At 29.4% G+C, this 11,132-nt stretch overlaps 1 long non-coding RNA gene across 1 annotated transcript; it reads right to left on the bottom strand.

Moving 5' to 3' along the window:
* Positions 1–4,454: 4,454 nt before the first annotated feature.
* LOC143049364 (uncharacterized) lies at positions 4,455–10,682 on the bottom strand. The gene is made up of 5 exons (XR_012970200.1): positions 10,149–10,682; positions 8,521–8,591; positions 7,873–7,938; positions 6,952–7,028; positions 4,455–4,909 (listed from the first exon to the last, which is right to left on the bottom strand). It is a non-coding gene; the product is annotated as an uncharacterized LOC143049364 (long non-coding RNA).
* Positions 10,683–11,132: the final 450 nt, after the last annotated feature.

Raw genomic sequence — 11,132 nt, 5'->3', positions numbered from 1 at the left:
AATATTTTGAATAGTATTGGGTCAAATAAAAAAAAAAGGCGTAGACCCTGAAATTTCTATTGAAGCTCTCTATGACTATTTCAAAGATATGAATAGATGTGACTCAAATACTGAGGAACCAGAAGTTAATTTTAATGTACATAATTTACCAGATGAATTGTATAGCTTATTGAATGGTGCTGTAACCGAAGATGAGATTTTAAAAAGTGTAAAAAAACTTAAAAAATGATAAAGCCAGTAGATGTGACAAAATAATTAATGAATATATAAAATGTACTGTATATGATCTTATGCCAATTTATGTTAAACCTTTTGATTTAGTATTAGATACAGGAATAGTTCCAGAGTTATGGTCTCTTGGTATTATGATTCCTATTTTTAAGAATAAAGGTTCCAAAGCAGACCCTGAAAATTATAGAGGTGTAACATTAAACTCTTGTTTAGGAAAAACTTTTTCATCAATAATAAATGAGAGATTAAATAGTTTCTCAGATGAAGTTGAACTTATATCAGAATCTCAGGCTGGATTTAGAAAAGGATTTTGAACTACCGATAATATTTTTGTGCTGCATTCAATTTTATCTATATTTTTTTCGATGAGCAAAAAATTATTTTGCACATTTGTGGATTTTAAGAGAGCATTTGACACTGTTTGGAGAACAGGGTTATGGCAAAAGTTACAAAAATCTCACATTACTGGGAAAATATTTACAGTTACTTATAATATGTATCAAAATATAAAGACATGTGTTCGATATGGTAACCAAAGTTCAACTTTCTTCAACTGTGGTGTGGGTGTTAGGCAGGGTGAAAATTTATCACCGTTTTTGTTGTCGGTGTTTTTGAATGATTTAGAAAACTTTTTTGTGGAAAATGATGTAAAAGATTTAGAATATATTTCTAAAAACTGTGAAGAATTGTTACAAGTGCTAGTTAAAATCTTTGTAATTTTGTACGCAAATGACACTGTCATTATGTCTGATAGTAAGGAAGAACTACAACATGCACTCGACGTTTTTGAAACAATATTGTAACATATGGAAACTCAAAGTTAATATAGATAAAACAAAAATTATTGTGTTTAGTAAAAAAAAAGGTACGAGACAACTTTGATTTTCATGTATATGGTAATGCTATAGAAGTTGTAGATTCTTACAATTATTTAGGAATAACTTTTAATTATAACGGTAATTTTTGTACTGCTAGAAAAAGGATTTTTGATCAAGCACAAAAAGCAATGTTTGCTCTCTACAGGAAGATAAAACATATATCATTGCCTATTGATATTCAGTTACAACTCTTCGATGCTGTAATCGCACCTATATTATTATATTCATCAGAGGTTTGGGGGTTTGAAAATAAACAGAATATTGAGAAAATTCAGTTGCAATTCTGTAAAAATATTCTTTGTGTTCGGAATAGTACACCAAATTTTATGGTTTACGGGGAATTAGGTCGGGTCCGTTAGATATCACTTTAAAACTTAGGATGGCATAATTTTGGTGCAGAACTATTAAAACAGAGAGCAAACTGTCAAATATCCTTCTAAGACTTATGATTAAACTACATGAAACTAATCCTACCAAATTTAAATGGATTCAATATGTAAAATCTATATTTGATGATACAGGTCTTAGTTTTATATGGAACGATCAATTAGTTGTAAATATTGATTGGTTAAAAAGTATGGTTAAACATGATCAGTACTATCAGCATTGGTTTTCGCAGATACATAATGCATCTAGGGGTGAATTCTATTCTTTATTCAAACTCGAGTTTGGTTTGGAACCGTATCTATTGCGATTATTACCCAAGGACAGATATTACATATCTAAACTTCGATGCTCGAATTTAAAGTTACCTATTGAGACGGGTAGATGGGCGGGGATCGCGAGGGAAAATAGAATATGTACATTATGTAATGAGGGAATAGGGGATGAGTTTCATATATTGTTTACCTGTAAAAATGCTGATGTTTCTGCTCTTAGATCAAAGTTAATACCAAATTACTATGTAATGAATCCAAGCAAGAACAAATTCACTGGCTTGTTGTCTATATGTAACGTACAAGTTCAAAGGAAATTATCAATTTTCGTGAAGAAAATCATAAAATACTTAATCTAATTATACCAATTGTCTTTTAAAATATACTATGCATTTGTGTTTCGTTTGTCCTGTCTCGCTATGTATTATCTTATTATATTTGTATATATTGTCCTCTTGTACACAAGTATGTGTCTAAGGTTATGAATAAAATCTTATAAAAATCATATTTCGTAAAATATGTCATATGACACAAATTTAAAAGCAACACTCTTTTTGAAATTAGATAAATTGATTCAATTTCGACTTGATTATATAAATGATTGTTTGAAGATTAGTAATACAGTCACTTGAATAGCATTTAAATGAATATGTTTTTTTCTGCTTTGTATCAATTTGATGAGTTAAGCTGTTCTAAACAGTTTTATAGATTGTTTGTACGTTTTTATAACAAATTGAATATGCGATTATTGAAATGAATACTGTGGATGCAGTCATTCGTTGGATACTAATTTCAACGTTTTTCATGGATTCAAAATTCAACGAATTATAAATTTTCTAGCAGGCTGTATTCAGACTTTGGTAAAACAACGAAATTACTTATCCACAAAACGGCAAGTTTTCCAAAATCCACGAAAGATGGTACTCACGAAAATAAATGAATTGAGAGTATATCAGGTCAAATGTCACTTATTTGTCACTATGCTACAATTTATAATAACCTAGTAATTGTTGAAAATTTTGAAATATCAAAATAGTGTATGATTTTGTATTATTCATGCATATAAGCCACAGAATAAAAATTAGGTCACATAACTTCCTCGTTGTTAAATTTTGTCAAATGTTTGTAAATTGAAATTGAGAAGATAAAAATCGGTAATGTTGTGCCCAAGGACATTTAAGTATTAGTGTAAAGACATAATTTCTTTGCTGTTTTATGTAGGTTCTTTTCAATTAAACGAAATTAAAAAGAAAATGTATGTACATCTACATTTAGTTGAACAAGTTTATAATAGCTAAATATGGCATTATCGAAACAACTATTTGTATCTAAATATTTGAAAAAAGAGTTGTTTGGTAATTATATGATTGTACAGAATTTTTTTTCGAACACATTTTCCCTTAAAAGACAGAATTTTGGGCATGGAACACGTTTGAGCTAATCTGAAGTAATGTATCTTAAGAGTCATTCTCTGTAAAAACCAAAGAAATTCAAGGGACTGTTCACACCAATGTCACAGATTTTCAATATCTTTTCAATATTAAGCCCATATGATGCCCTGATAACAAAAATAACTTTCATTTTTGTTTTGGGGGTTTCTGTTGCCATGGTTACAGGTCCCATATATATATAAGCCCAGTAACAGAGTAGCAAAATCTCAAAATGCATCATTTTTCAACTTTCATTATTTTTAACAAATATTCATTTTTAGCCTAAATCATAGGTATACTGAACAAGTAAAGGTCTGAAATAACGCATTAAAGTAAACAGACATTGTCTTGAACCCATTCAAAACATTAAAACTTGTATCTGAAAAGTGCTGATTTTGCATTTTTTCAAACTGCTGAAAAAGGCATTTTTTAGTAAATTTCAAAATGATTTTATTTTTTATCCCAACGTCAGATTTATTTGTTATGCCTCCAAAATGATCTTCATATATTACTCTTTGACCAAGAAAAAAATTGGCTGTGTGTTTTTTGTTGTTTAAAAAAAAAATGTTCAAAATTTTCTGAAATTTGGCAAAACTTGAAATTGCATTGTGCAGATTAAAAGAAAATAAGTGGTTATATTTGTCAATTTCAAAGTTTTTCTTATTTAACTTTGTAAAACCATACTGATTAGGAATTGTTTTGATACACAACTAATATTATTCAAAATAAATATCAATAACAGTTGCTATGGAAACACATTACAAAGAACATTGCAGTTGGCTTCAGACCACAATTAATTCCCTTTTTCCATGGCCTTTGAATATAGTTCCCAATTATTATATGGGGTATTTCTTCCTAAGTATTCTGGCTACTGTTTTCTTTGAAATGTTTACTATTTAATTGGTCCTATCAGTTGCATATATATATTAAAAAAAGTAAAACATTTGAAAAAACAAATTGTTTAAAGTGAAAGTAGTGATTTGGTCAAAATGAAAGAAAGGTAAAATTCACAATGGAAAATCCCTTATCAAATGGCAAAATCAAAAGCTTAAACATGTCAAAAGAATGAATAACAGCTCTCATATTCCTGAGTTGGTACAGACCTTTTTTTAATGTAGAAAATGGTGGATTATACCTGGTTTTATAGCTAGTTAAACCACTCACTTGTATAACAGTTTGATACATTTCTAGAGGTTACAGGTAAAACATTCAACTTGAGATGCGACTATGACAAAATAATTGGCATTAACAAAAGTGATTAACAGAAAACTTGAATTCAGTTTTATTTTGCAGCTAGATGTCACATAATATTTATTCTCAGATATGTCTGGAAGCATCTGATAAACTTGATTATACAACATGGTCTGTGTCTAGAATGACAGTATTTTTTTTGTGGCGCTAAGATTCAGCCTTTTCCAATGAATCAACAAAAGAACCAAATGAACCTTTTGGTAATACTTGAGGTTTCTGTTCCTGGTTATTAGAACTCAATTACATTGTCAGTGAATGAAGGACATCTTCTATATTTTGTGGAAAAACAGTTGTAATAATTTTCTTCATTATTTCAAGTAATCTATTACAATAAACAGATTTGGAACTTTTAGAATACATATTCTAGGAAATCATTTCTTCTTCTGAAAAACACCTCATCCTAACTGCTTGTAAAACTCATTAACATGGTGAAATTCTTAATCTGGAAACTGCTGGATTATTTCTAAATAAAAGAAAGTATTTTATTTTACAAACTTAATCAAATATTAGATATAAGCAATTTTTACTAGTTTAAATAATTTTTTCCTAATGATTGATGCTTACACAAAATTCAAAAGATAGTTTTGTTTCTTTCATGGTTAACTTTTGAGTGCATTATTTATGCACTTTTTATACATCATTTACATGCTACTATGGCATACTGTTGTCCGTTTGTCTGTCGATCATCAACATGTCAGACATGAACTCAATAAACTGCTGCGCCATGAGTGTATGATACGCCCTTTGTCTTAAGTGTATTAGTTTTATGCAATAATCATCAACATTTTCTGAGATACAGTTTATACCAGAAAACTCAATAACTCTAAAATATAAACATTTTGAATCATCACCAAAAAGTAAACAGATCTTTAGATTAACATAACTAAGAAGTGTGTACAGTTTTAAGCAATCATCATAAATCATTTTTGAGATACGGCGCGACATGTGAAAAAAAACACCCCCCTGTTTTAGTTACAAAGTCCTGTAGCTCGAAAAGGTTTAATCTTATTTGTATCAAAACGTATACAGATCATTTTGACCATTATAAGTAACAACTATATTATGTTTCATGAAATTTGGAAAAGTCCTTCTAATGTTATGGTGCGACATGTTTACACTGGACAGACAGACGGAGGACATTTGTATACCATAATAGGTCTTGGGCATATAATTTCTTCTTAACCAATTTGCATAGCCAGAACCAGGCTTGATACAGCTCTGAATTTGGATTGTGATTAAACATTTGACAATTAAGCTAAAATGGTTCAATATCCAAACTCTAAATAGATTCAATATGTCAAAGAACCACACGATTTCAATTTTTGTTGAAATCAAACAAAGTTAAATTTTGGAACTTGATGTGGACCAACTTGAAAACTGGGCCCATAATCAAAAAATCTAAACACATGTTTAGATTCAGCATATATAAGAACCCCAAGAATTCAATATTTGTTAAAATCAAACTAAGTTTAATTTTGGACCCTTTGGAACTTAATGTAGACCCATTTGAAAATGGGACCCAAAATCAAAAATCTAAATACACAGTTTGATTGAGCATATCAAAGAACCCCAGGAATTCAATGGTTTGATGAAATTAAACAGTTTTGGAACCTTTAAACCTCAATATGGACAAATTTGATAACAGGGCCCAAAAATCACAATACATGATTAAATTCAGCATGTAAAAGAACCCCTTAAATTTTTTTTTGTAAAAATCAAACTAAGTTTAATTTTGGACCCTTTGGACCTTAATGTAGACCTATTTGAAAACGGGACCCAAAATTAAAAATTGAAATATACAGTTAAATTGGGCTTATCAATTAACCTCAAGAATTCAATTTTTGGTAAAATCAAACTAAGTTTAATTTTAGACCCTTGGTACCTTATTAGTGTAGATCAATTTGAAAACGGGACCCACAATTAAAAATCTAAATAGACAGTTAGATTTGACATATCAAAGAACCCCAATAATTCAATTTTTGATAAAATCAAACAAAGTTAAATTTTGGACCCTCAATGGACCCATTTAAAAAAGAGACCCAAAATCCCTTAACTTAATACATGTTTAGATTCAGCACATGAAAGAAGCCCAGAAATTCAAGAATAAAATCACATTGAAATGGGTCAAGAAATAAGCAATTTATAAAAAGTTATAGAAAAGTAATGTTTCTGAGTCATGTTTCTCCCTATTGCATAGATATTTCTAATTAAAAGAAAAATTTGGCTCTAATTTCGGCCAATTGATGTTATAATCACTTGTAAGCATTAAAATTTTGGTATTAAGTTAAGATTCCCAAATCTTTTTGACTGGAACTGGACAACAGATTGTTTATCAGATAAAAAAAACCCTCCCCCCCCTTTGCAAAAAAAAGGGCGATTCTATATATAGCTAGTTTGAAGGGGTTCAGTAAAACTTTAAACACAATTTTAAAATATTGATTGAGAAACTGTTGTTGTTGATTTACAAGGCAAAACACTTTTTAATCTGTCTGTCTAAAATAATACCTGTGATAAAAATTCCATGCTACTTTTAGAAGTGATGCTGTTTCATTCACTTAAATTCTTGCCTGTGTTACATCACTCTGAAAAATATAAGGTTTCTGATGACGTCATGTTGAATTGCTATTTCCCCTGGTTAATTCTAAGGAATATGTCAAATAAATCTGGCTTTGAAAAGATAAAAAAAAACTGAGGAACATTTGTAACTTACTACAATATAACTCAGTTATGGGCACATAAAATATTGACTCTGACATGTTTGAGTGATCATGGCTGACCTATACTGTTTACTTCTATGTTCTTTGATCTCAAGTAGAGATAATTTTCATTGGCAACAATTCAGCAAAAATATCTTTTTATTTTTGCCAGTAATAGTTTCTAGGGGTTCAATTATATGCAATCACTTTATGATTATTTTTGATATAACATTTGCTTTCTGTACACCTTTTCATTAACAGTCTGCATTGATAAAATTTCTTTAAAGAATAAAATTGAGAAAGGAAGATTTATTACAATGATTACACAACCTCAGGAATAATGGATGTCAGCACTTCGGATTGTGACAAATTTTTACCTTTTAACTGATGAGTTATGGAACTTTGTTAATTGGAAAATATCGCTTATGTTAGATGTCTTGTTACTTGTGTTTTATATTTGTATATTGGCTGTCTTATATTGTTTATATACTCTGTATGTACTGTATATGAATTTCAAGTAGTGAGACTATAATAAAATATTGAATCTGAATCTGTCTTGATGTTAGATAGCATTGCTCAGCATAAATACAAAGCTGATTATAGTTCTTAGTATAAATAGAATCTTCTTAAATGGATTGTTTTGGGGAAATACAGGGATAAATTATTTGGCAAACATTTTTGGGAGAAAAAAAAAATTACTAAATTGGGTTGATGTGGTCTGATAACATACATCTTCTGTTGTTTCCATCTTTTCTGGATATGTTGGCAAATCCCCTTTTCTACTTGTTTATTTAACCTGTAAAATAAATTTTAATTAATACTAACAGGATCTATAATACTAACAGCATCTATAATAAGCTGAAATATTTGCCCGTAATAGAAATTAAATTGCAAAATATAATTTTAAACAGCAATTAATTCCCTTCATTGTATACTAAATATATAAGGCATTATCAGTTTAACAAAATATTTTCTATTTAGTGGAAGTAAATTTAATTTTGATTATGTAAGAATAATAATTATTTACACAACAATTAAATTGATTCAGCTTCAGCAAAATAAACAGCAAATAAGGTTTGTAATTTTTGTTAAAATGATTATTTTTTCATAGACAAAAAAATTTATTATGATACAGTTAAGTATAATTTTTTAAATAAATTTAAATAGGTGCAATTTGTGAAAAGGACAAGACTCTCTTATATATATTTTTTTAGCCTTCCTGACTCAGGAAATGTAGCAATTAGTCTCTATCCTTGTTTGTGAAGACTTTGTATGACAAATATGTACCTGTATATCATAGTATTATTGCTAAACACATGCTGAACCTTTTGTGAAGATACAAGGATTACTTTTAAACAATATATTAGTATTTATTTACCTCATTTCCCTCTTCAAGTACTGCATCATTGACATCTATTCTTATTTTCTTCAGAAACAAAGTACAACATGCTGGAAAAAATGATAGCAATTATTTATAAAACTACAGTTCAACATTGAAACAAGTTCTGTGTTAACCTATACATGTATTGCTGTTCAAGATTTATTACAGCTAATTTCCTAATGCTTACAAAGTAAAACTTTGGTTTTCTTGCTTGCTTTGTTTGTATAATTGTTTATACAAGCCTTATAAATAAGAATGACATCTTTAAACAATTTATATTGGCATAGTTTAACCTGTATATCATATTTGAATTTAATTGGGTGTTATCCTTATGAGTGTACAATATACAAACAAAGCAAGCAGGCTAACCAAAATTTTATTCTACATGCATTAAGAAATTAGCTGTAAGATTGCATACCAATTATTCATATGTTAAAGTGAAAGGTAATAAACCATACACAGATTTTATTTGCAACAGAGTACTCATCTATTTTCTATCATCATACAATTTTTTTTTCAATATATTTTTTTGGGGGAAGCTGGTTATTTACAGCTTCAAACCATTGTTAAAAGATACTCCTTATTTAGGATGTTTTAAAAACCTGATCAAATCTCAGAGATGGGGAGGAGGGATATAGAATTTACATCTAATCTTGGGTCAGGGGGTGGGGAGCTAGATATTGAATGTAAATCAAATATTTATATTCACAACAATGGTGTTATGTAAATAGGAGTTTTAAAGTTTTGACAATTTTACAGCTAAAGTACTGTTTGGAATCAATATCAAATAATTCATAAATTGTAAAAATAATAGATTAAACCATGAACACATCAATAAGAAGCTGAATAGGGTTTACCAAACAAAGAATAATTATTATAAGCAAATTATTGTCAGAATTAAAAAATAATTATGAACATTATAATTGGAGATAAATAAGCACACATATTAATTGATCATAATTAAAATAGAGAATAATAGGATGCCAAAGGAAGAAGAATAACTGTGGAAAACAAAATAAGGTAATACAATCAGAGGCGGATTTAGGGGGGGGGGGCAGGGGGCTGCCCCCCCTTTTTAGGAAAAAATTTGGTTGCTTATCTAGGGAATCACTGAAGCGTGACTGAAGCGGGCCCCCCTTTTAGGTCAGTCAGTGGGCCCCACTTATGAAAATTTCTGGATCCGCCACTGACAATATAGTTTATAAATCTCGGAATGAAGGACAAACATTAAAAAGAAATCAAATTACTACAGAAATCTACATTTTAATTATAAAATCATTTTCCTTAAAATTGTACAGAATAAGTATTTGTTTTAGAAAATGTGTAAAAAGTAAATAATACATAAAAATTAGAGGACCCCAATTCTTACACTCATGAAAGTCATGAAAGGAGGTACATTGTAAATTATATATCTGTTTTGAAACTAAATAAATACATAGAAAGTGCTCCTGCTTTTCATTAAAAGAAATGTTTGCATTGTCTTAGTAATTGAGAATGTTTAACAAATAATCAATGATGAATGATTATTATGAAAATCTAAATATTACATAAACTAATCCAAACTATAAAAAGGGAAAAAAAGGGGGGGGGGGGCATGTCAATTTCATTTTATTTTCATTACTCACCTTCTTGTCTAGTTAATAAGATGAATAAAATCCTTTTCCTTCGGTCCACTACTTGCTAGTTTAAGGCTAGTTCTGTAAGGTAACGACTTGAGTCCAGAATCCTTGATGTGGTCAATATCTGGATGAAAACTTTTTGTTGGCATAACATGCGACGTGCACAATTTGAATTGTTTTTTCTTCTTCATTTAATTGAAATATAATATTGATGTGATGATCTAGAGCTACTGATGGTTTAAGACCATTCTCAGAAAAAATAGCAAACATTTGGTACATGTATGTACTGCCTGTGTTTCACTGTTTCAGTGTTTGGCAAGAGGTTCATCAAATGAGTTCATCACAATCCACAAACTTTGGAGAGAAATTGCACTCCATAGTACTATCTACCTTGATATATCTTATTTTTACCAACATTATAATGGTTTTATCAGTGTCTGCATTTCGTCTGCACTTTATTTTGGGCATTAACCCTTGTACTTCCTGTTGTTTCTTTATGTTTTCAATGAAGAAGAACCATAAAGGGGAGATAACTCATAGACACATAGTTGATTTTTTCAAGTTTTCAATGCACATTTTTTTTCTTAAATCAAAAAACACATCCCTGAATTTTTTAAAAAAAAAAAATGGGGGGTTTATCTTTATGATTTTGACAATATTTTCAAAAAACTATCTCGGAAATTTTTTCAAAGCTTCAATGAATTTTGGTGAAATTTGGTTTTTATTTAGATGTCAGAATCACCCCCTTCTCCAATAGAAAATAAGCATATGTACACAATTGTCAGCCAAATATGTGGTATATCTTTAGAAAGGCAAAGGTAACAGCTTTTATATGTGATAATTGTCTGCATCATTTACTGTCAGGATTACGGGAAAATAAGCATTGATATCTTGGACATTTTTTAGAATTTTCATTGAAAAAAAAGCCCAAAATCAAAATGGCCGCCATTTCCATAGTAACAAAGCCCAAAATCAATATTTAAAGTGTTA

This window comes from Mytilus galloprovincialis, chromosome 10 (genome assembly GCF_965363235.1).
Source record: "Mytilus galloprovincialis chromosome 10, xbMytGall1.hap1.1, whole genome shotgun sequence".
Lineage (NCBI taxonomy): Eukaryota > Metazoa > Mollusca > Bivalvia > Mytilida > Mytilidae > Mytilus > Mytilus galloprovincialis.
The sequence above is the reverse complement of the archived record's forward strand: the minus strand, read 5'-3'. Positions and strand labels throughout refer to the sequence as shown.